This window comes from Colossoma macropomum, unplaced genomic scaffold, assembly GCF_904425465.1.
Source record: "Colossoma macropomum unplaced genomic scaffold, Colossoma_macropomum, whole genome shotgun sequence".
NCBI classification, from domain to species: Eukaryota; Metazoa; Chordata; class Actinopteri; order Characiformes; family Serrasalmidae; genus Colossoma; species Colossoma macropomum.
The window spans coordinates 40,925,317-40,951,506 of NW_023494793.1; the positions used below are offsets into that span (position 1 = coordinate 40,925,317).

The 26,190-nt window shown below is 41.3% G+C and overlaps 1 protein-coding gene across 1 annotated transcript in view; it reads left to right on the plus strand.

Moving 5' to 3' along the window:
* Window positions 1–11,845: 11,845 nt before the first annotated feature.
* The window catches only part of colgalt2 (collagen beta(1-O)galactosyltransferase 2), a 60,620-nt gene continuing 46,275 nt past the window's right edge, over window positions 11,846–26,190 (plus strand). Inside the window, exon 1 of the mRNA XM_036579560.1 lies at window positions 11,846–12,038. The gene's annotated coding sequence lies outside the window, so the exon portion shown is untranslated. The remainder of the gene's footprint in view (window positions 12,039–26,190) is intronic.

Genomic DNA, 26,190 nt, shown 5'->3' on the forward strand with positions numbered 1-26,190 from the left:
TTTAATATTTAAAAAAATTAGGTTGATCTGTCGAGCCAGTTTTACAGTATATAGAAGGGCAAATATTGATCAGTTCACATTAATATAATTTTGTCAAGTTGTCCGCCTTGAGATTTGATCTCCACCTTTAAAATATGCTGAATTCTGGATGTTCATTTTATTATAATGTCGTTCTCGGTGCTCTGCAGCTTCCTTAGCCTTTTTTGAATCATACAGCTCAGTTTATCGTTCTGTATGTCTGAAATTGCTCAATTTTTATTTACAGCTTCCTAGTTTTTCTACATTAATCTACAACTAAATTAGCTTTGTATAATGGAAAACATTGATTCCAACAGCCCTACCTTTTGAATGGTAGTGTACAAAATAAGTAGTTTGTTAATATTATATTCTAAATTTACCATTTTTAGTTCTTAATGAGAGAGTAAAAGTTGTGCTACAGTTTCTAATTAGCTTGAATGGGATTTTTGTCCAACCTGTCAACAGGTTGAGGACATTTGTGGGCAGAGCGTGGACAGATCGGTTGTGCTTGAGGCTTCATTGTTGATTGAAAGGTCTTGTCTGATATTAGTTGATACAGTTATTATTAAACTGTGCAGCATTACAAAGTACTTTTTTTTAAGGGCAGGTGTCAAGGGTCCAGGGGAAGTGAGTAAGGGTTGTATGAATTGGAGTTGGGCCCATGTGTGCAGCAATATGTGTAACATGTAAGCAGTTTTGGGTGAGCATTATTAAACTACACTATTCAGTTGGCACATTTTCTCTCTCTCTCTCTCTCTCTCTCTCTCTCTCATACACATACTCAGCAGTATTCTTGCTTACTGGCAAAGCAGAGTCACCCTCCAGTACACACACACACATACCTGTCTCTGAACCCTCCCTCGGTGTGAGAAGCGGTGGGGTCATGGTAGGTTTCGGCCTTGCTCCTGCTTCTGTCCTTTCATTACTGGATCTGCTCCTTTTCAAATGTTATTTTCCAATATGTTTTGTTTTTCTATTAAATATAAAGACAGAAGAGCTGTTTGCGTTTCTCATGTGTGGTTTGTGTGCATCTACAGTATTGAGCAAAAGTCAGAGACCCCCCTTCATTCGGTTTACGGTCAAAACGGCCATTAAATACAGGTTTTTCTTTTCTAGCTGATATTTCTGAGGCAATTAGATGTAAAAAAAAAATAGTCCACTAGTCACAAAAGGAAGAGGACATAAATGTGAAAATAGAAGATTCCAAAATTTGATTAAAAGCTACAGAGAAAATGGGGCTCCTAACAACCACCTGGAAGAACTGGTAGACACCAAAACTGCCCCCATCAGATAAACAGCTCTTAAAGCTTTCATCTTTGAGAGAGAGGAGAAAATCAAGCTGCTTCAGATCTGAAAACATCCACAGGTGTTTCTGTCCATCCTTCCACTGTGAGAAGACGACTCAGCGCTGTGGGTCTGAAAGGATGTGTAGCTGTCGAGAAGAACCTCACTGAGAAAAGGAGACGGACACATCAAACAAAGAAGCTGAACAATGGACTGACCACCCCAGAGTCCAGACCTCAACACCACTGAATGAGTTTGATTACTTCAGAAAATGATCAACCAGCTTCTAAGACTGAACTTTGGAAGTGTGTCTGCAGATTCTTTGAGGAACTGAAAGCGAGTCTCCTGAAAAGAATGGAAGCTGGAATAAAGGTGAAGAGTGGAGACAGTAAACACTAAAGAAAAGATAAAAATGATATTTAGTTGTTGAGGCTTCTGTGTAATTTTCTGTGATATGAATATGACTGAAAACTGATAAGAAACTTAAATGGGGAGTTTAATGTAAACATTCAGGCTAATGTTAGATGCTAGTGGGTGGATTGATAAGCCTTGAGAGCGTCAACTTGTTAAAGACATAATAATAGTGAGTACACAAGCATTTACATTTACATTTACATCATTTAGCAGACGCTCTTATCCAGAGCGACTTACAAAAAGTGCTTTGTCTATCCAGAGAAAGAATCTTCGCTAGTTACCAATAGGTTAGAGAGAAAGTCAGTCCTGAGCTCAGATACTGCTAGAATCAGAAGGTCATTGACACCTAGTGAAAAAGGGACAGAGTTAAACACAGAACAGTGCAATACAATACAATACAATACATAAGTGCAGTACAATACCTTACAATCAATACTTAATTCAGTGCTCATTTAAGTGCTGAATAAACAGGTGTGTCTTCAGTCTGCGTTTGAAGACAGCAAGAGACTCTGCTGTACGGACAGCCAGTGGGAGTTCGTTCCACCACCTGGGTGCCAGCACAGAGAACAGTCTAGATGCTTGCCTTCCGTGCGCCTTGAAGGATGGCGGGTCAAGCCGAGCTGTAATCGAAGCTTGAAGGGCTCGTGGTACAGTTTGAGATTTGACCATTGCCATCAAGTAGGGAGGGGCTGGTCCATTTTTGGCTTTGTAGGCAAGCATAAGGGTTTTAAATCTGATGCGTGCAGCTACAGGAAGCCAGTGAAGGGAGCGCAGCAGTGGGGTGACGTGGCTGAACTTTGGGAGATTGAAGATGAGTCTTGCTGCTGCATTCTGGATGAGTTGCAGAGGCCTGATGGCCTGCATCGGAAGACCAGCCAAGAGCGAGTTGCAGTAGTCAAGCCTTGAGATGACAAGAGACTGCACTAGCACCTGGATGGCCTCTCAAGAGAGAAAGGGTCGGATCCTCCGGATGTTGAACCGTAAACAAGCAAATTACAGTGTTATTTTTCTATTAAAGTATTTTTGTTTGGGGGCTTTTTATTTATTCATTTACTCATTGAGTCATTTACTAATCAATAACTTATGTGGATTTAAATATTACAAGCAAGGTTTTTTTTTTACAAAAGGTAGTTTTTAGGTGTTTTACTGAATATTTTGGGAATGTAAACATTAGTTATTAAAGGGTAAATATTAATCAATTTACATTAGTACATTGAAGTTGTCCGCTTTGAAATTTGATCTCCACTTTTGAAATATGATGAATTCTAGTTTACATAATCATTTTTCTTATTGTATATGCTGTAGTAACTCTTATAGTATGGATTTAAATATTACAAGCAAGGTCTTTTTTCCAAAAGTTATTTTTTAGGTGTTTTATTGAATATTTTGGGAATGTAAACAAAGTTGTTGAAGGGTAGATGTTGATCAGTTTACAATATTATATGATATATATATATATATATATATATATATATATATATATATATATATATATATATAATATATTATTATATTATATAGTTTGTCCGCCTTCAGATTTGATCTCCACTTTTGAAATAAAATTATAATGTCATTCTCAGAGCTGTTCAAAATTCAAGATTCAAGATGAACTAGGAATAAAACAAAACTATAAGCTCATATAAAATGCAAGATATTAAATGGAAGACTATAATTTAAAATAAAAGTAAAGTAAAAAATAAAACTATAAAATAATTTAAAATAAATTTATGAAAAGGGTGAATATAAAAGGATGTAGCAGCTATGGTTTTACACGAGGGTATTGCACAAATAGTGTAGTTTAATAAATGAATAAATAAATATATAAGTCCTCACAGCTTCCTCTGTATGTCTAGCTTTTACACATTAATCTTCAATTAAATAAAAGTTAATTTTTGTTTTGTGACTTTTTCATGCATTTATTCCTTTATGCGTGCGCTGGGCCCCATACGATCCTCGCTTCACCACCGGGTTGATCTGTGCCTCAGTTTCTGTGAGTGAAGGCCCGGTTTGTGTGGGTGGGAGATGATTTGTAGCCTTACATTTGTGTGCGTGTGAGATTTATTGCTCTGCGTGAAGAACAGTTTCTGCTGCACCGCTGTGCTGATATCATTGCAGTTCTGAGAGGTGGCATCACATTTCCACTGCTGCTCTGAGTCATAGATATAAATGCATTAGAAAGCTTTATTGCATCCACTTCCTCACTCAGCACCATCCACACGCTGACAAGTGTCTACAGCCCCACCGAGCCGCAGGTCCACATGCTGGTAGAGAATTCTCCCAGTCTGTTGCATCATGTCTCATTCCTGAATGTATCTGGAGCATTAAAGCAGATTAATGTGTTTAATTGCTGTACTGAATGCTGTGAGGAAGCAGCACTGGCACTTTAATGAGCTCTTTGCGCCATCTGCTGGCTGAACGGAGTTACTGCATTGTAATTTTATAGGAAATTCAGTGCTGCTGGTTTGTCTGGCTTACAGAGCCCCACTGGTGACATCCTGTATAAATGAAAATGTGTGGCCAAGATTTAGCAAGGTGTAGGAACGAGATCCTAATGCGTGGCCACAACTTAGTAAGACATGAGAACAAGATCCTAATGCGCGGCCACCACTTAGTAAGGCGTGGGAACAAGATCCTAATGCGTGGCCACAACTTAGTAAGACATGGGAATGAGATCCTAATGTGTGGCCACAACTTAGTTAGGCGTGGGAACGAGATCCTAATGCGTGGCCACAACTTAATAAGACATGAGAATGAAATCCTAATGTGTGGCCACAACTTAGTAAGGCATGGGAACGAGATCCTAATGCGTGGCCACAACTTAGGCATGGGAATGAGATCCTAATGTGTGGCCACAACTTAGTAAGACATGAGAACAAGATCCTAATGCGTGGCCACCACTTAGTAAGGCGTGGGAACGAGATCCTAATGCGTGGCCACAACTTAATAAGACATGAGAACGAAATCCTAATGTGTGGCCACAACTTAGTAAGACATGAGAACAAGATCCTAATGCGTGGCCACCACTTAGTAAGGCGTGGGAACGAGATCCTAATGCGTGGCCACAACTTAATAAGACATGAGAACGAAATCCTAATGTGTGGTCACAACTTAGTAAGGCATGGGAACGAGATCCTAATGCGTGGCCACAACTTAGTAAGGCATGGGAACGAGATCCTAATGTGTGGTCACAACTTAGTAAAGCGTGGGAATGAGATCCTAATGTGTGGCCATGACTTAGTAACGTGTGGGAATTAGATAATTAAGTCGTGGCCACAACTTAGTAAGGTATGGGAATGAGATCCTAATGCATGGCCATGACTTAGTAAGGCATGGGAATGAGATCCTAATGCGTGGCCATGACTTAGTAAGGCATGGGAATGAGATCCTAATGCTTGGCCATGACTTATTAAGGCCGTTGTGAGGCAAAATACTCCTCAAACAACTCATATTTTTGGATTTAACACTTTTTTTCCTATTATTAGCATTACAAACGTAAAACTGAGCATGCATGTGTAGGTTCTCTGGTTGTGTTGGATAGTAAATAGATCAGCAGACATTGTGACCCCTGGTTACTGTCACCCCCACTGTAAAGAAATTCCAATAGGTCAGTTCAAACCGCATTTGAATGACTAAAAAATTGGTTCTATCTGTCTTGTTCCTTCACTCTTTCTTCTTCTTTATCTTCATCTTCTTCTGCCTCTCTCCTTTTCTATCTCTCTAGTTCCTTCACTCTCCCTCTTTCATGCTTCACTTCTTGTTCTTCTCTTTTTCTTTTTCTATTTCTATCACTCTTGTTTCTTTACTCTCCTTTTTCTTCTTTCCTCTCTCTCTCTCTCTCTCTCTCTCTCTCTCTCTCTCTCTCTCTCTCTCTCTCTCTGTCTCTCTCAGAAGTGGTAGATACTATTTTCAGGCCTTGAGCAGTTTCCTATGAATTTAATAGTGAAGTGGAGGATGTTGGTGAATGTGATGATGATGATGATGATGATGATGATGATGATGAGGATGAAGGCTGGTGTTCTTTCAGTGAAAGTCCTCTCCACGTGAGAGCTGCCCTGCGCTGTCAGAGTACAGCGTGTTCTGCAGGTTTGGCTGGGTTCCCCCACCTCACATGGTAAAACAGTGAGCACAGCTGAGTGAACTTTAACAGGCTGGACTGAAGGGTAATAAAAAGGGGCGAGGGGGGACGGGGAGGGGGGAGCAGGGAGGGGGGACATGGGGGGGGAGGGGTCAAGTAGCTCTAGCTCTAGCACATCAAGTAGCTCTGCTGAGACACAGTTAGTGTGTCTCAGCAGAGCTACTTGTGCACAGTGAGACATTAGTTTATGTGTGTAGAGTGAAGAAGTGAGGATATTATATGTGTATCTATCTCTTTGTAGCTGGACGTTTCGTGGTGGTGGGATTATCTGCTGATCTCCACAAAGGAAAGGAAAAATCCTCTTCCTCAAAAAACTGAAGGCCGCACCTGATCTTCTAATTGCAGTGTTTACACACAGTATTATTAAAGCACTTACAGACCCCACAATGGTAGGAATACAGGTTTGTCTGTGTGTGTTTGTGTCCAGTCCCTGTGAGAGAGCTGGCCTGTGTTTTTCTCTGCGCTGCCAGCATGAGCTCACAGTTATTACACTAACTCAATCCAGCAGCTTTCTCTCCTCCATCTCCTCCCTCACTCCTCCTTTCCCTCGCCCCTTCCTCCTTCTCCTCTCCTCTCCTCTCCTCTCCTCTCCTCTCCTCTCCTCCCTGGCACATCTTTTTTCTCCCTTTTCTCCTTTTTTCTCTTTCCTCTCCTCTCCTCTCCTCTCCTCTCCTCTCCTTTCTTCTGCTCCTTACTCCTCTCCTCCCTCACACATCTATTTCTTCTCCCTTTTCTCCTTTTTTCCTCTCCTCTCCTCTCCTTTCCTTTCTTCTGCTCCTTACTCCTCTCCTCCCTCACACATCTATTTCTTCTCCCTTTTCTCCTTTTTTCCTCTCCTCTCCTCTCCTCTCCTCTCCTCTCTTCTCTTCTCTTGCACATCTTTTTTTTCCCCATTTCTCTTTTTTTCTCTCCTCTCCTCTCCACTCCTTCCTGACACATCTTTTTCTTCTCCCTTTTCTCATTTTTTTCTCTCCTCTCTTCTCTTTTTCTTTCCTCTCCACTCCTCACCTCTGATCTCCTCTCTACTCCTCCCTCGCACATCTTTTTCTTCTCCCTTTTCTCCTTTTTTCCTCTCCTCTGATCTCCTCTCCTTTATTCTCCTGTCCTCTCCCCTCCTCACCTCCCTTGCACATCTTTTTCTTCTCCCTTTTTTTCATTTTTTCTCCCTCTAACTGCCCTGCTTTTACCTTTTTCTCACTCCTCCCTCTCCTCCCTTGCTCCTCTTTTCCTCTCTCCCTTATATCTCCACCCTCTCTCCTATATTTCTTCTCCCATCTCTCTCTTTACTCTTTCTCCCCACTCTCCTTACTCCTCCCTGCTCCCTACATAGTGCACTACGTAGGGATTTAAATACTGGATCCTGCAGCCCAACAGAGCAAAATACAGCTAAGAAACAGTCATTTGGGACTCAGACACATCCACACTCGATAAATGATGCACTGTTTGGCTGTAGAGGCTAGAATTTCTAAACTTTCATAGCTAGAACATTATTTAGGGACTACCGAGCTGTTTGGGATTCAGCCTGGGACAGTTCTTTCCAATAGAACCTCATAGGCATGAATGTTAGAACACACCTTAACATATCATATTATTGTCAGTGAGCATAAAAGTTGAAGAAAGTAGGCGTTATTAGCAGCTGTGGTAAAGAAGGTAATAATTAAAGGATCAATCTATGATGAAATAATAATAAAACCAGCAGTGTCTGTCAGTCTGTCTCTCTCTCTCGTTAAATCTCCCTCTTCCTCTCTGCCCCTGGCAGACTCTTCTGCTTCCTCAGTATCTTCTCTCTGTCTGGGAGAATAACCGGTTGCGTTTCTCCGTTCTTTGAGGAACCGTCCCATCTGCTTCCCCCCCCCCAGAGTCTAAACCACAAAACAACTTCTCCTCTTCTCCATCCGTCAGTCACAGACGCCCACATTTGCCTTCGGATGGTTCTTCTGACACTCTACAAGTTGCCGGCTTCAACCTCTGCAGCCGTGAGCTTTGTTTTTGCAGCCTATTCACGGACGCTGATGCCATCCGTTCAGACTGGCATGATGTTTTGTAGAGGAAAGTATAGCTCAGTGTGACTGTAATTAGAATAATAATTGATTTGACGCGAGGATAAGTAGCAGACAATGACGTCTTCAGCTTGAACCGTGTGGGCGTTCAACTCCTTGTAGGGAGCAAATATTCGAGGACGATGGAAAACATGAACGTTTTGACGTTGCAGGGACGTTTGGCTGCTCCTCATGGGGAAAAATTCCTTCTGTAACCCAAAAATTGCGTCTTTTATTAGAAAAATGTAAAAGCACCAAAAGATGAGCATTACATAACTAGGTTAAGTGTTATTGCCATTAATAACTGGTAATTGATTTGACATGAGGAGAAGTACCAGACAGTGACGTCTTAAACCAGGTGTGTGTGCTGAGTGGTGTTTGGACCGTGCCGAGCTCAGGACACCAAACCCAGCAGCTCCTTCTCGGCTGGACTCCAACACGGTTTTTCCATCTGATCCATCATAAAACACATTTTTACATCTTTTTCTACTGAACAGGGAGAAACAGCCCAAACACAGGCTTTTGCCTGACTGAAATCTTTGATGTCTTAAAGCAACATAGAAGTTACTTTTTTTTAGAGATAAACAGTTCTATGCAAAAGTTTGGGCACCCCTGGCCAAATGATATATTTTGGTGATTTTTTATTAGTGGACTATTCTCAGTCCAGCAGTGACACTGAGCTGTTTAAAAACTCCTGCTGGGAGTATTCCACTCGTTTACCTGTCACTGCAGTGCTGAGAATGATCCAACCAGATAATACCTGCTCTGTGGTGGTCCTGAGGGGGTCCTGTATAAGAATTGGGACACCTACACAAGGTGCTGGATTACTATTAGTGCCTAGAATTAATAAAGTTTCAACAGGGGTACAGTCTTCTCATACAAAGCCCCCCAGCTTTGGAATAATCTTCCAGTCAGTGTTCAGGACTCAGACACAGCCTCAGTCTTTAAGTCTAGACTAAAAACCTACCTGTTTAGTGAAGGTTTTTGGTAATTAGTTAGATAAAAGGATCTGGGGGTTCATGCGATTGATGGTGCTGCTCTCATGCATTCACTCAAGTTTGTTGACGGTGGAGCGGAGGGGCGCTGACATCTGCCGGAGTCACAGCTGCACTCTGTTAACACTGTATACTGTGATCACTCTCTCCTAACAAACCTAACTGTCTGTGTGTTTCTTTGCCGAGCTGAACAGCTGCCTTTCCTGTGCGGCCTGATGCTGTTGCTTCATCTGCCTTGATGGGGTGCCCACTGCTCGCCAGCCTCCTGGACCAGTTTGATTACGAAGGAGCTTCCTGCTGAGGAACGCTGTGCAAACCTCAAGCTATTTAATCACAGCCATTGCTTCACCTGCCTCACGAACTATCTAATTATAGACACTGCTTCCCCTGCCTCACAATGCTCTGAGCTCCTCTCATATTTACATTAACAGATCATTATTACAGGTTCTAACAGCAGTCAGTGATGTTCATAGTCATCTTTGTAATACAATTCTAACAGTAGCTACTGCTTTTCAGTGGTAACACTGGCTGATTCTCATAGATCTGTTTCTCACTGTTACTCTGATAGGCCTCTACCAGTAGTAATTAGCTATCACACATTTTTTTCCTCTTTTCTGAATTTTAATATTTTATACTAATGTTAAAACCTTGTTCTCTGTTCATTTTGCTCTTGTGTTATTGTTTTGCTATCCGGTGTCGACCGGAGGAGGATGGGTTCCCCTTTTGAGTCTTGGTTCCTCTCAACGTTTCTTCCTCTTGCTCTGAGGGAGTTTTTCTTGCCACTGTCGCTCATGGGGGCTCGAATTTTTCTGTAAAGGTGCTTTGGGATAACAACTGTTGTAAAAAGGTTGTATAAATAACCTTTGACCTGACTTGACTGCATGCAAACACAACACATTTGTAGTATTTTCTGCGTTAATACAGTTTGATAATGAACTTTGTTGAATGAGGAGTTCGAGCAGGGTAAGCACCCACCTTTGTAGTGCAGAGGGTTTATAACTGGAACTGAGGAGTACTGAGCACTGGGGTCTTCACCTCAGCCAGTGTGGGTCAGGTTTTCTTTGGTGGGCAGCAGGGGGCGCTGCTGGGACAAAAAACTGACTTCAGCTGTTATGTCAGAAACACTTTGAACTGGATTTTAAATGTATGAAATGTGCTGTTTAAATACTATTATTATTATTATTATTATTATTATTATTATTATGGCATAAGTGTATAACGGCCTTTCACATTGATTACACTTATTCCTCCCTGTCTTTGACTTCTCTAAGAACAAATCAGCTTCAATCAAATCTGATAAAAAGATACAGCTGTTGAATCAAAGCAAGTGACTTCATTTCATTCAGCACTATGTATTCCTCCATTTCAGCGCTGTTTAATCCTGCTGTCCTTTATTTCATCCTTCCATTCTCACACTGCAGAGCCCTGCTGGTGACATCCTGTATAAATAAAAATAATGCATGGCCACGGCTTAGTAAGACATGGGAATGAGATAATTAAGTTGTGGCAATGACTTAGTAGGGCATGGAAACGAGATAATTAAGTCATGGCAATGACTTAGTAAGGCATGGAAATGAGATAATTAAGTTGGGGCAATGACTTAATAAGGCAGGGGGAACGAGATCCTAATGCATGGCCACAACTTAGTAAGGTGTGAGAACAAGATAATTAAGTCATGGCCACGACTTAGTAAGGTGTGGGAACAAGATAATTAAGTCAGGGCAATGACTTAGGAAGGCATGGAAATGAGATGATTACGTTGTGGCCACGGCTTAGTTAGGCATGGGAACGAGATCCTAATGCATGGCCACAACTTAGTAAGGCATGGGAACGAGATCCTAATGTGCGGTCACAACTTAGTAAAGCGTGGGAATGAGATCCTAATGTGTGGCCATGACTTAGTAAGGTGTGGGAATGAGATCCTAATGTGTGGCCACGACTTAGTAAGGTGTGGGAATGAGATAATTAAGTTGTGGCCACAGCTTAATAAGGCATGATCTAATTCCCACACCTTACGAAGTCGTGGCCATGACTTGATTATCTTGTTCCCACACCTTACTAAATCGTGCATTAGGATCTCATTCTCATGCGTTAATACGTCTTGGCCACGCATTATTTTTATTTTATACCGGGTGTCACCAGCAGGGCTCTGTACCCATGCCTTACTAAGTTGTGGCCACGTGTTAGGATCTCATTCCCATTCATTAAAGCGTCGTGGCCACGCATTGTTTTTATTTATATGGGATGTCACCAGCAGGGTCTTGTATCACACAGACCTTTTGGTGGTTCTAGCTCATGGCTAAGAACCTTGTACTCCTTAAATTGACATGTTTTGTTGATATTCTAAGTAAAAATAAATTCACATCCTCTACAGGAAACAAGCTTAAATATGATGTTTACCGCAGATTTTAGTGCACAATTACTATTTATTTGCTGAGTTTAACATATTGCATATTTAAAAAAAAAAACTTTTGCACGGGCTTCATTTTATGTTTATGTAATATTCAGCAAATAAACAGTAACAGTGCATAAAAATGTGCAGAGTGTGTTAACTTCACTAAAACCAACATAACACGTCATTTGACCAGGGGTGTCCAAACTTTTGCACACGAACATACAACCAATAAATCTGGCAAAATAGATTAATCGCGTTTCACACTGATGGCTCAGTGCCAGTGCCCCGATGACCCCTCCTCCGGCCCTCTCCTGCCTGGACTTTCATGCTTAAGCCCCTCTTGGCAAGTCAGTGTGAAGTTTGCTTGTAAACTGCCTTCTGCTGAGCTGTCCTCGGTGGGCTGGTGAGAGAGGAGGTGGGGGTGTGTGAATCAGGGGGAGGATCCCTCTCGCGCACGCAGAGGTAAATCCTCTCGCACCCTCCTCTCTCCTTCTCTATCTCTCTCTCTCTCTCACTCTCCTGACGCTCTCCACGCTCGCCCCGCGGTTCAGCTCGGGCACGATGCCGCCTGTGGGAGCTCTGAGGCTGGCTGTGCTTTCCTCGCTGTTCTCCGTCTCTCTGCTCTTCCCGGACGAGTCTCCTCTGCTGAAGCCCAAAGTCCTGATCGCCATCGTGGCCAGGAACGCAGCGCACAGCCTGCCGCACTACCTGGGCTGCATCGAGAGGCTGGACTACCCCAAGGAGAGAATCGCCATTTGGTGAGAAAGTTTTAGTTTTAGTTGTTAAAACTTTGAAGAAGTTTACACAAGTTTTCCCCCAAACGGCGCTCAGGTAACATCACAACCTGGAGGTGTTCTTACTGTTTACTCTCGGAGCTTCAGGTCACATATTTTCACATTTTAAGTCAAACAGCTTTAAGGTAAAAGGATTTTATTGTAATGTAAACGTTATAAGATGCTGTAACACGCAGGTAGTCTGCCCAGAGGCTGCACTGCAACAGTGGGCAACAGTGGTGCTGTTGGTGATTTGGTGCTGATAGTGGTGGAGGGGGTGTTGTTGATGGTGGGTGGGTTTTATTGGTGCTGTCATTGGCCGGTGTTGATGATGCTGATGGTGGCCCAGTGGTCGTGTTAGATGATAGATTTGGTGGTTTTGGTGTTGGTGGTTGTGTTTTGGTGTTGGTGGTGTTTTTGGCTCTGTTGTTGGTTCTGGTGTTAGTGGTACTCTGGGTAAGATTAGTGCTGCTGTTGTGCTGTTGGTAGTATTAGAATTTATGGTGTTTTTGGTGTTAATGGTACTGTTGGTGGTATTAGAGGTTTTGGGGGATTTTGAGGTATCAGTGTTTTTGTGGATCTTGGTGGTTTTGGTGTTTGCGGTGCTGTTTTTAGTGTTGGTGTTTTTGATATTGTCAGTGGTATTAGTCTTTTTGGGGCTGTTGGTTGATGTTAGTGATGCTGTTGTTACTATTAGTGTTTTTGATAGTGTTTTTTGGTGTCAGTGGTGCTTTTGTTAGTGTTAGTGATGGCTTGGTTGATAGTACTGTTGTTGATTGGTGTTTTTCTTGGTTGTGGTGTTGGTTGTGGTATTGTTGATGCTGTTAGTGGTGATCGTGCTGATGGTGCTGTTGGTAGATTTGGTGGTTTTGGTGTTAGTGTTCTGTTGGTGGTATTAATGTTTTTGGGGTTTTGGTGTTGGTGGTACTGTTGGTAGTATTAGTGATTTAGGTGTTGGTGGTGCTATTCGTTTAGGTGATGGAGGTATTAGTGTTTTTCGCTGCTGTTGGTAGTTTTGGTGTTAGTGATCCTGTTGGTAGTATAATGGTTTTGGTGTTTTTTGTTGGTGGGTATGTTTTGGTGTTAGTGGTGATGTTATTGTCATTAGTGTTTTTGGCTCTGTTGTTGGTTTGGGTGTTAGTGGTGCTCTGGGTTGTATTAGTGGTTCTGTTGGTAGTATTAGAATTTTTGGTGTTTTTGTTGATGTGTGGTGTTAATGGTGCTGTTGGTGATATTGGAGGTTTTGGGGCGTTTGAGGTATTAGCGTGTTTGTGGTTTTTGGTGGTTTTGGTGTTTGTGGTGCTGTTGTAACCATTAGTGTTTTTGATAATGTTGATGTTTTGGTGTCAGTGGTGCTGTTGGTAGTATTATTGTTTTTGACATTGTTGGTGTTATTAGTGTTTTGGGTGTGGTTGTTGGTGGTTTGGTGTTAGTGGTTCTGTTGTAACCATTATTGTTTTTGATAATGTTGCTGTTTTTGGTGTCAGTGCTGTTGGTAATATTAGTGTTTTTGGGGATGTTGTTGTTGGTATTAATGGTTTTGAGGATGTTAGTGGTGGTATTAATGGTTTTGGGACTGTTGGTGGTTTTAGTGTGTGTGGTGCTTTTGTTACTGTTAGTGTTTTTAATACTGTTGGGGTTTTGGTGTCAGTGGTGGTGTTGATAGTATTAGTGTTTTTGACGTTATTGGTGGTACTAGTGTTTTGGGGGCTGTTGTTGTTGGATTTGGTGTTAATGGCACTGTTGTAACCATTATTGTTTTTGCTAATGTTGGTGTTTTTGGTGTTTGTGGTGCTGTAGTTACCATTAGTGTTTTTGATAATGTTGATGTTTTGGTGTCAGTGGTCGTGTTGGTAGTATTAGTGTTTTTGACATTGTTGGTGGTATTTGTGTTTTGGGGGCTGTTGTTGTTGGATTTGGTGTCAGTGGTGCTGTTGTTACAATTATTGTTTTTGACAGTGGTGATTTTGGTGTCAGTGCTGTTGGTTGTATTAATGTTTTTGGGGCTGATGTTTGTGGTTTTGGTGTTTTGAGGGCTGTTGGTGGTGGTACTAATGTTTTTGGGGCTGTTGGTGGTTTTGGTGTTAGTGGTGCTGTTGTTACAATAAGTGTTTTTGATATTGTTGGTCTTTTTGGTGTCAGTGGTAATGTTGTTTTTGGGGCTGTTGCTGGTGGTATTAGTGTTTTCGGTGCTTCAGTTGTCTGTGGTGGTGGTATTGTAGGTGTATTTGTGGTGGTGTTGGTCTGTGTTAGTACTGTTAGTGAAGCTGAGCTGCTGATGCACACAGTGGGGATCCTGTTAAAAAGTTGTCTCTAATGAAAGCCTTGAGTCCTGAGAGGGTTGGCCAGAAGAGCGTGAGGCGACCTGCTGCGCATTTTTACGCGTGTCTGCCCGCTTTTAACTGCATGTTAAATGGAGATGAAAGGCATTTGCTGGCTAAGCAGTGCTGGCTGTTTTCCTTCTCCAACATCAAAAAACGGCGCCCAGCCCTTAGAGAACCAGCAGGTAACTGAAGGTGGAGTATCCAAGGTGCACAAGGTGCACATGTAGACTAAATATGGTGCACATAGGCTATGCAGGATCCAGGGTGCAGTTCATTTGTATCTGTAGACTATCCAGGTTGCAATGCAGGTATGTCTTTCTTCTACCCTCTGTGCACCTGGATGTCATGTGTAATTACAGCATGATGACATGGCTTGGGAACATCTGGCAAAACACGAACGAGTCTTCTGTTTGAGGTTTAAGAGTTGCATCCGTTTGTCAAGCTGCTTTCATTTCATTTCTTTTTTTTCTTGATCTCAGTTTGTCCAATTCAGTCAATCACACGCTCCCTCATTCATTCACTTGTTTACTCACTCACTCATTCACTCACTTGCTCACTTATTCCCTTGTTTTCCTAATGGTGTGCTCCAAACTCTTCACTGATTTCATGAGACTCTTTATTGTTACTTGTATACCTGCGCACCTGTATTATAATATCAGCAGGAGAAAAGAGGGAGGAATAATATAAGTTCATTTAATATAATTTTAAAAATAAAATATTCAACAAAACACAGTTTAAAAGAGATTTCCACAGATTTAAAAATAATAAAATTGATCCGTTGTCTTTCGAGTTTTATATGTAATGTTGATAATGTTAAAATATAAGAAAATCTAAGAAAACATTTTTGTGGGGCTTCTCCCCTCCGCCATGAACAGATCTTTAAAAAATGCATTTTAGGCAGAGGACGTGTTTCAAAACTATCATAAAACAATGTGTCAGGCATCAGACAGTGCATTCATAACCATTTCCTGTAATAGCTTTTTGTGAGAGAGCTCTACAGACGTTAAACTCCTCAGATGTCTGGTTCCCATCACCACCACTGTAATTTCTGACTCTAGAACGGAGCTTTTCACATCAAACCACTCTGAATGACTTTGTCTACATCCTAACCATTTAATTATGCAGAAAATTTGAACCAATGGTGGAGTTACCCTTTACTGCAAAGCTTTCTGTGTTAAATATTCATCAGAACATTCCACAAATTAGACACTATGACACCTTTCCATCTATCATCTACCCAAACTAGCAAATCAGTAAATGTGAGCAGAATAGTACCCATAAACAGCTTTGGCTTTGAAAGCTGAGGTTATTTAATAGCATTCAAGCCAGCCTTCGCTTCTGAGCGTGGTGTTTTAATGAAAGAATAGGGCCGACATTGGCTGGATTATGGTTTTGGGTTCAGTCTACATAAACCCTGTTGTTATGCCAGTGTGGGTCAGCGGTGCTACCCTGTCAGTAAGTGTGTGCGCAGGATGTGTGTAGGATTGTCTCTGTAGGCAGGAGTGCTAATTTGATCTGATAAGAGGGGAGGACTAGCGTCAAGAGGCTACAGCCTACGTGCAGTGCTAGCACCACATGGAAGTTGCAGATTTCATGCATAAATCTAGGTGAATGAAGTATTCCCATGATGTTTAATGCATGATACGACATTACAACAAACAATATAATTAGCAGGAAATACATATGTGGACGCTTTGCAGAGTGGAAAGTAGGGGAGCCCGCATGGCCTTCTAGGCCTTCAGAGAAGACCTAATGGTTTTTGGAAACCAAAAAAAAAAAAAATACATGTCTGTAATTTTCAGGTTTTTTTTTCTTGCTCGTATTTAAACTCTGCAACTATTACAGTACTAGTCTTCTATTTTAATTGTTCAGGTTTAGATGGAAAAGAAAGTACTGAAATTCTTGGAACTTAATCAGGAATTGTTTTTCTCCATAGGTATCTAGGTAAGTTGAGCTCTCTCATTAGTTAGGACAGCTCTTTTACTGTCCTTTTGTGGCTCCACAGCAGAATCAGATTTGTAGGTAAAAATAAAATAATCCTCCTTTACAGTAAAATAAAGCTCTGCTGATCGTTCAACACAGTTTAACAATAAATGGTCTTAAACGCTGGAGTTAATGTAGAACTGCTAATTCACCCTTTAACCCTGAAGATCAGCGCAGACTGCTGGTCACCATAGCAACACAGACAAATCTCGCCTAGCTAGTAGCTAACGAAGCGGCAAAGAGAGAGATTTAAGATGAGCATCGATAATTTGGAGACGAATGGACTTATTTACATTTATAATCACTCCAGCTGGTTTCCTGATACGTTTAATCCACAACGAGAAACTGTCAAACACTAAAAAGTCACAAGGCTGAAGTCAGTTTCTCGTTCGAATTTTCCCGTTCCACCTTAAATGGTGCAGCAGTTACATTCTGGCACCATTTAAGGTGGAACAGGAAAATTCGAACAAGGAGCTTGTGAATGAGAAGCGACTTCAGCCTCGTAAAAAATCAAACGTTAAGTGACATGAAACAATTAACTATTCCACTTTTGTGGAAAAGTTTCCTGCCAGAGATGCGAGAAAAATTGCTATAGCTGAGCTAAAGCTTAAAGCGAAGTAAGTCTACGTTTTATGTTATATATGTTTTATCCTATATTAGTACATCAGCACATACTGAGTCATATTTACAGCCAAGATGGTAAAATGGACATAAAATGTTGTGGCTCCCAAGGTGGATTGATTTTTGTTGAATGGACAAAATGGCTCTTACTAGCATTTGGTTTGCCGCCCCCTGCACTAATGCAAGTGCATTGTTAGCTGATAAACAAGCTTATAAACAATCAGCCAATCAACACCTCACTCCTGCTCTCCTCCTGCTCTCAGCTCTAGTGTTGTAAGTTCTGCAACAACATAATTATAGTCACCTTTTTTCTGAATTCAAGTTTTGTTTAAAATATTGTGAGAACACTGAATTGTGAACCAAGTATCGTGAATGAGTGTATCATTACATCCCTATCAGGATTGTACTTTGTACAGACAAGTACCACGACATAACATTAGAGCGAACAATGACACAGCAAGTAATGTAATAAATATAATAAAACCTTTCAGAAACTTCGGAGGACCTCGGTGTCCTAATGCTTGTCACGTACATTATGGCCGCTGATAATGTTTTGAAGTAATTGCGGATAGCAGCCGTTGCTATGCATTGATTGGAGGGTTAAGGAAAATAAGGCGGAGCTTGGCAGATTTCGATTGTCAATGATACAGTGACAGCACTAAAAAGAAAACACATCAAATTTCATTATTATGAAAAGTGCGGCATAATAAATATTCTGTCTCTGTTTGGGTTGGTCTGTGACACCGAGGCTGAGAGCAGGATTCGTTAGAGCAGGTGAGAATGCAGCCATGTAGATCCTGTTGCGCACCAAATAAGTGAACCTAGAACCCCTGAGGAGGTCAGTCACCGTCCACGTCTGAGCAAAGTCTGGTGTGGTTCAGTTGAAACGTGAACATACAGTGAACCAAAGACCTCTGCACAGACACGTTACCTACACTGTTGGGACGTGGATGTATGGATCTCATGCATTCATGTGCCACACATAAACATGTGCTGTTGTTATGGGATAATCTTTGTTACTCGCTTCATCTGTAAGTGGTCGTAATGTTTTGGCTTATCTGTATATATTAAATCGTAATTTGCCAAGTTTTCTACATTTTATTAAAACAGTAATCCACTCGAGGCTGTGTGTTTTCAGTGATTTCGGCCAGCTTTGCATTGTGGGAAAACCATAGTAATGTGTGGATGGCTTATTGCTCAAGAGAGAGGGAGAGAGAGACAGAAAGAAGATAGAAGAGGGAGAGATGGAGAGAAGGAAGAAGAGGGATAGAGAAACAGAAAGAAGGAAGAAGAAGGAGAGAGACAGAAAGAAGGAAGAAGAAGGAGAGAGACAGAAAGAAGGAAGAAGAAGGAGAGACAGAAAGAAGGATTAAGGAAGAGAGAAAAGAAGAGAGACAAAGAAGGAATAAGAGGGACAGGGAAAGAAGAATAGATAGACAGAAAGAAGGAAGAAGAGTGATAGAGAGACAGAAAGAAGGAAGAAGAAGGAGAGAGACAGAAAGAAGGAAGAAGAAGGAGAGAGACAGAAAGAAGGAAGAAGAAGGAGAGAGACAGAAAGAAGGAATAAGTGGGAGAGAGTAAGAGAGATAGAAAGAAGGAAGAAGAGAGAGAGAGAGAGAGACAGAAAGAAGGAGGAAGAGAGAGAGAGAGATGGGTTAAAATAAGAGTAAGAAAAACAGAAACAGAGGATGCAGGTTAGAACAGTGAAACAGAGAAAGAGTGTGTGCGTGTGTCCCTATCAGAGGGGCTCTCGAGCGTTTGCTGAATAAACAGAGGGATTGGACAACAGATAGAAAGAGAGAGAGAGGTGAGAAAGACTCTCACTGCCCTGCTAAAGAATGCTGGGAATTAGACGAAAGGATAGACAGGGGGGTGGGGGGGAACGGGGGTGGGGGGTGTAGTTACCCAGGGTCACTGTGAGCGGCTTAGCAATCCACATTCCATCAAACTACCTTGGCACACAACCTTTCAACTGCGGTATCCGATCACTGATTGGATAACAATGCTTTGCTCTGCTCTCTGATTGGTCACTGTGGTCAGATTATGGCCAGTGATTGTCCCAGACAACTTCTGGCTGTTTCAGTTGTTTGAGTCTAACGTTGGTCAGTGGAGATTACGAGTAGAATGGGAAAGTGCTTAGGAGAACTTAAACAGTGTGATACAGGGGTAAAATATGGCAAAAGTATGGCATTGTGATACTTGGGGCATCCTCACATCCTCTCTCTCTGTATGTGTATATATATATATATATATATATATATATATATATATGTTGTTGAAACCTCATATCTCCAAAATGGTAACTTTACAGGAGAAGAAAACAACTTTTTAATGTAAGTCAATGGAACCAGACATGCACACACACATACACACACGCACACACACACACACACACACATATATGTATATACATATATATATATATAGAATAGCATATTTAAAGCCTACAAAAAGTCACAAACTGGACGGTCCTGTTTTGAGCTCCGTTACTGCTGCTGACTAGACGTTAAAATGCCCAGAGTCTCACTTTAAAGGCATTTCATTTGTTAAAGCAGGTAAAGAGAGACAGAGAAAGAGAGATCAGCCTGAGGAGAGAGGAAGAAATATAGAGAGAGATTTGAATGAGCATTTAGACATAGAGAGGAGAAGACTAGGCTGAGCTTTGAGAGAGAAATAGAAGAGAGATCAGACTGAGAAGAGAGATAAAGCGAAAGAGAAGCAGAGAGAGATCAGACAGAGCTTTGAGAGGAAGAGAAATAGTGAGAAGAGATCAGACTGAGCTTAGAGCTGAGAGAGAGAGAGGAAAGAAGAAAAGAAGTGTGGCTATAGAGAGGTGCTGCTTTAAAGAGGCAGAGATTTCAGAATTACAAACATGTAGGATCACTGGAATTACTGTATCAACAGAGATCAGAGTCCAGGAGAGAATCTCCTCAGGCTGAGCTTTAATCGCTGATGCACTGAATCACAATTGATTTACTGCCAGTAACACAGAACAGCATCTGATTAGTTTGATTCAAACCTGTCTGATCTGGGGGCACTTGGGATGAGACTGATTAAGACCATGTGTGTTCCTGAAAGGTTTCATACTGCATTGCTGGACATGGATTAGTTTTATCAGAGGAGGATCTGTAATGTTATTCTGTGCGACTAGCTTTTTGGTTCAGGATACAGAATCTGTGTAATTTTCCCAAATTCTTACAGATACACAGTAACAACACGGGACATGGCTCCATTTGTTTGCTAATTACTTTGAGGTGGATTAGAAGATTCATACTGGATTAAAATCGCTCCACAATTATTACTGTCAGACTGTAAAACTACACACACTGCAGATTCATACTGGATTAAAATCGCTCCACAATTATTACTGTCAGACTGTAAAACTACACACACTGCAGATTCATACTGGATTAAAATCGCTCCACAATTATTACCGTCAGACTGTAAAACTACACACACTGCAGATTCATACTGGATTAAAAACACTCCACAATTATTACTGTCAGACTGTAAAACTACACACACTGCAGATTCATACTGGATTAAAATCACTCCACAATTATTACTGTCAGACTGTAAATGCTACACACTGCTGATTCCAGCCCAATAGGGCTTCACCCTTTTGTAGTTAATGTAATTTCACGGACCACAATGGCCAGGCACAGATGTTTCACCTAGAGGTTGTGAGTCACCTTTGTTGGAATGAAGGGCATTCTGGGTATTTGAGTATGTATGCAGAGGCATGTTGGGTAACACTGAGGATTAAAACAATTTAACCACAGATAGAGACTGAATGTCAGCTGTGGGTCTGTGAGTAATTATGTTTACCTCATTGTTGCTGTATCTCTCTCTCAGAGAGAGAGAGTGTGTGATACAGAGAGAGAGTGAGAGAGAGAGAGAGAGAGAGAGAGAGAGCACAAGTGCTCTGCTCCTTCTGTGCTGTATGCGCATCTGTTTTGAATGTGCAGATCATTGCAGTTGTAAGAAAACCTCAGATTTCCTAAACTGTGGCTTTAAAAGAAGATAATGTGAAAGTCATTTTGGGCCATTTCTGTGGATCTGTGAGTAATTATGTTTAACATTAGTGTGTGCTAATGAACAAGTGCAGGGTAAAAATTTAATATATAAACGAAAATGCAGACTTACTTTGCTCTGCTTTAAGCTTTAGCTCAGCTATAGCTGCTTTTCTCACATCTCCAGCAGGAAACTAAAAGTAGAAAAGCTTCTTGTAAAATGTCTCATTCGATGTAATCAGCTTCTTGTTCGAATTTTCCCGCTCCTGCTCTTTGTTCTGCTCCACTGCTCTCCACAAAGCACAAATATGTGCTGTACTGAGCCAGAACCAGATTGAAAACCGCAGCCGTGCCCATTCCAGCCCTGATCATCTCCATCCACCTACCAGGCCCTGCGCTTAAAGCCCAGAGAGAAGGAGCCAATCTGGGCTTCAGCTCATGAAGGCAGCCGGCCACTGGCCTTCAGAGAGCTTACAGGAGAAGATGGCCTGCATTAGGGTTGCAGTGATTCGCAAAGTTGATGCTGTTAACGACTGATCAATACTGAAAGGAAGGGATGCACCAATATGAGAATTGTGGGCACATTCTGCTATTTCTGTTCATATCTGTCAATGCAGACACCGATTCTGATATGTAAACATTTACAAAATGTAGATGTTAGTGTAGGTATCGTCTTGTATTAACATTAAAGAGAAATGTGACGTGTTTGGTGGGGTTACAAATAAAGTAAAATCATAGTAATTTAGCACAGTAATGCAGCATCACGTGAACGTTCTGCTCTTATGGAATGCAGTAAATATATCATCATGTAGATGTGAAATATCGGTAAAGTCGGTAACGTCTGTAAGTTGCTAATATTTCCAGAATATTATATCTTCAATTATATTATATCTTCATTATGTCTTCATCATTACAGTGTAGTGACAGATATTACTTGTCGAATGAGGAGGACGACAAGTTAAAAGATGAAGTTAGCGAAGTAGCTGCCTATCTAGATACACTGTATGGGACACACCTCTTACTCACTGAATTCAGGTATTCATTCAAGCCCATTGCCACAGGTGTATAAAATCAAGCACCTAGCCATGCAGTCTGCCTTTACAGACATTTGAGAAAGAATGGGTCGTTCTGAAGAGCTCACTGAATTTGTGCGTGGTTCTTCCCTCCTAGATATTTCACGATCAACTGTGAGTGGTATTATTGAAAAGTGGAAGCGTTTAGGAACCGCAGCAACTCGAAGTCACGAAGTGTCAGACCATGTAAAGTTACACAGCGAGTCGGCGAGTGCTGAAGAGCATAGCGCATAAAAGTCGCCAACGCTCTGTTGACTGAGTTCCAATCCTACTCTGGCATTAATATCAGGACAAAAACTGTGCGCCAGGAGCTTCATGGCGTTGGTTTCCGTGGCCGAGCAGCTGAAGGCAAGCCTTACCAAGCACAATGTGAAGCGTTGGATGGAGTGGTGTAAAGCACGGCGCCGCTGGACTCTGGAGCAGTGGAAACGTGTTCTGTGGAGTGATGAATCAGCTTCTCTATCTGTCAGTCTGATGGGCGAGTCTGGGTTTGGCGAATGCCAGGAGAACGTTACCTGCCTGACTGCACTGTGCCAGCTGTAAAGTTTGGTGGAGGAGGGATGATGATATGGGGTTGTTTTTCAGGGGTTGGTCTAGAACCCTTAGTTCCAGTGATGGGAAATCTTAATGCTTCAGCACCAAGACATTTTGGACAATTGTACACTTCCAACTTTGTGGGAACAGTTTGGGGAAGAACCTTTCCTGTTCCAGCATGACTGAGCCCCAGTGCACAAAGCAGCTCCATAAAGGCCTGACTGGGTGAGTTTGGTGTGGAAGAACTTGACTGGCCCTCACAGAGCCCTGACCTCAACCTCATCCAACACCTTTGGGATGCATTAGAATGGAGATTGTGAGCCAGACCCTCTCGTCCAACATCAGAGTCTGACCTCACGAATGCTCTTCTGGATAAATGGACAAAAATTCCCACAGACTCTCTCCAACATCTTGTAGAAAGCTTTCCAGAAGAGTGGAAGCTGTTATAGCTGCAAAGGGGGACCAACTCCATATTAATACCTATGGATTTAGAATGGGATTCATAAAAGCTCCTGTAGGTGTCCCAGTACTTTTGTCCATATGGTCTATTTTACCTCAGTTTGGCTTCTTTTCTAAGAGGAGGGTTAAAAACTTGTCCCTGGTGTCCACTCCACTGAACAGAGCTTTGAATGATGGTAGGTGCAGTGACTGGGCAAAGCGAGAGACACAATAGTTTGATTAGGATGAGTTGAATAACCAATGGTAGGCCATAGACTGATCGATTATAGAAATCATTAGCTGCGGCTAATCTGAATTCTGCTTGAGGAAAAGGCAGAGCAGCAAGAGGAAGGCTGATGGTTTTAGGAAAGATGTACTGATGCTCCAGTCCTGAGTTTTTCCTTGAATAAATTGTGCGTTTAAGTGGGCCTAAACTTGTGAATTTGTGACTTTGTTGGTTTAACACAAGGAAGTTTTACTGAAAAGGCCAACAAATTCATAAATACAAGTTACAAGCTTACGAGCAGTGTATCACCAGCCAGTACGTTCTCTGATACCACGGCAGCACAGTCAACCAAGCTGGCAAACGATGCACCAATAGCAAATACACTACCATCTCAAAATTTTGAATTACAAAGTTTGTGATATATGCCTCACAAGTTTGTATAATTACAAAAAAAGAGTAAGAAATTGTAAAAAAAAAAGTAAATCAGATTATCCAGAATGACGAACAGGGATATAGATAATTCCGAAATAACTGCATGCCATTATAATTATATTAATATTTATAATAAAAAAAATTGCTTGACAGTCCTGTTTTTAAAGCACCCATATCCTGGAAAAAACATTTTTTTTTTGCTTTTTAAAATATAAGTTCAATGAAAATATAAGCATTAAGTGTGTTTTCATGCACTTAATAGTCCGATAACTGCAGAAAATCAGATTTTGTCAGTAATCCAATCAGTGTGTTTATATGCACTTATAATCAGATAATGGGAAAACTCCAGGTCTACATGAGTCAGACAGTAATCAGATTTCTGCTTTACAACCAGCCAATAAACTCACAGAAGAAGACGTGGCGTAAATGTAACAAACTCAAACTTCATGCTGCAGCTTTTTTTTTTTTTTTAGATCATCGCGCCACTTTACCTGAAAATATGAACAGACATCATCTAGAAAATGAAGAATATTTAAACACTTCATTTCGTGAATCATGTATTTGGTTTCAGCGTCACTCCAAAAGTGTTTAGCTGCGTCTCACGGCGACGCTGCTCGCTTATTTCCGGCACCACGGTCTGTTTTCTCACATGCGCAGACTGAGAAATCCAAAAGAAATCAGAGTGAGAGTTCACATGCGCTGAGAAATCTGATTACTGAGCTAAAATCCAGCTCTCTTTCTCAGATTTCTTAATCGGATTTCTAGATCGGAGTATGCTGTTTACATGACCATTTGAATAATCAGATAACAGCAGAAATCTGATTACGATCGCATTATTGAGAGCATGTAAACACACTCATTGTTAAAATTTCTGAACGCACATTCTCTCTGCAGTCCATACAGCCCACATATTGATACTATGCTGCAAAACAGCCTGTTTCAAATTTAACTTTTCAATGTCACAAAAACCAACATATTTACAGTCTGGACTACACAACACAGGGCAGCCCATCAGAATGGAGCTCTTATACATTAATCAGTCTTAAAGGCAGAGTAACAAAAACAGTCTGTTTAATTCTAGGGGATAAAGAGACGCTGGAAAACTGTCATGGACTCAGTGAGTTATGAGTTTTTGGTACATAAAACCACACAGACATCAAGTGGCCCTCGAGGGGAAGAATTAAAAACAAATAAATGTACAATAAGGGCCCTTTAAACTGGAGACGTTCTGTCATTTTGTTGTGTGACACATCTCTCTTTGAGCCATAAATTATTGTTGAATAAACGTTAGTCATGCATGCCTGTCTACAGCTGCGCAGGAATAATGACCAGTGGCATTCATGAATAAGAGAGAGAGGGGGGGGGGTGGGAAGTGAGAGAGAGATTGATTCTATCACTGAGACTCAGAATGTGGGGAAGAGAGGACAGTCAGACCATGCGCTTATGTCTCTTAAGCATTCTTATGAAATACATAGAAAAAGCAGAAGAGCTTGGATAGGCCATAAACAATAGTGTCCCCTTTAACTCATTAAGATCTGCGTGTGTGTGTGTCCACTTTGGTCAGTAAAATGGATCAGCATGTGGACTTGGGGCTTTCTTTGTGCTACTGTGTTTCCTATCACTGTATGAGAGAAGCTCCATGCTGCCCTTATTGTTAGATTCACAATACCTCGCAAAGTGTCTAAGCCAGGGGTCGACAACATGCGTCTCTTTTACTGCCCTGTTGTGGCTCCACAGCAGAATTAGATTTGAAGGTGAAAATAAAATAATCCTCCTTTGCAGTAAAATAAAGCAACAATCTGGCCTAGCTAGTAGCTAAAGAAGAGGCAAAGAGAAAGATTTAAGACAAGCATCAATAATTTAGAAATTAATGGACTTACTTGCATTTATAGTCACTCCAGCTGGTTTCCTGATACGTTTAATCTGCAACGAGTAACTGTCAAATACTAAAAAGTCACGAAGCTGAAGTCAGTTTCTCGTTCGAATTTTCCCGTTCCACCTTAAATGGTGCAGCAGCTACATTCTGGCACCATTTAAGGTGGAATGGGAAAATTCGAACAATAAGCTGATGAATGAGAAACGACTTCAGCCTTGTAAAAAATCAAACGTTGAGAGACATTTTACAAGAAACTGTTCTACTTTTGAGGAAAAGTTTCCTGCTGGAGATGCGAGAAAAGCAGCTATAGCTGAGCTAAAGATTAAAGCAGAGCAAAGTAAGTCTGCGTTTTCGTTTATTTTGTATTTCCAGCCTGTACTAGAACATTAACACATACTGAGACATATTTACAGCCAAGGTGGACTGATTTTTGTTGAAAGGACAAAATGGCTCTTCTTAACATTTGGGTTGTCGACCCCTGATCTAAGCTAAAGCCCAGGCTTATAAAGCTAACTAAACAGATCACATGATTAACAGAACAGGTGAAAATAATCAGTATTTAGGCGAGGCTGATCTCGGACAGGTTGTGTGTTGAGGAGACAGAGTCACGTGATCAT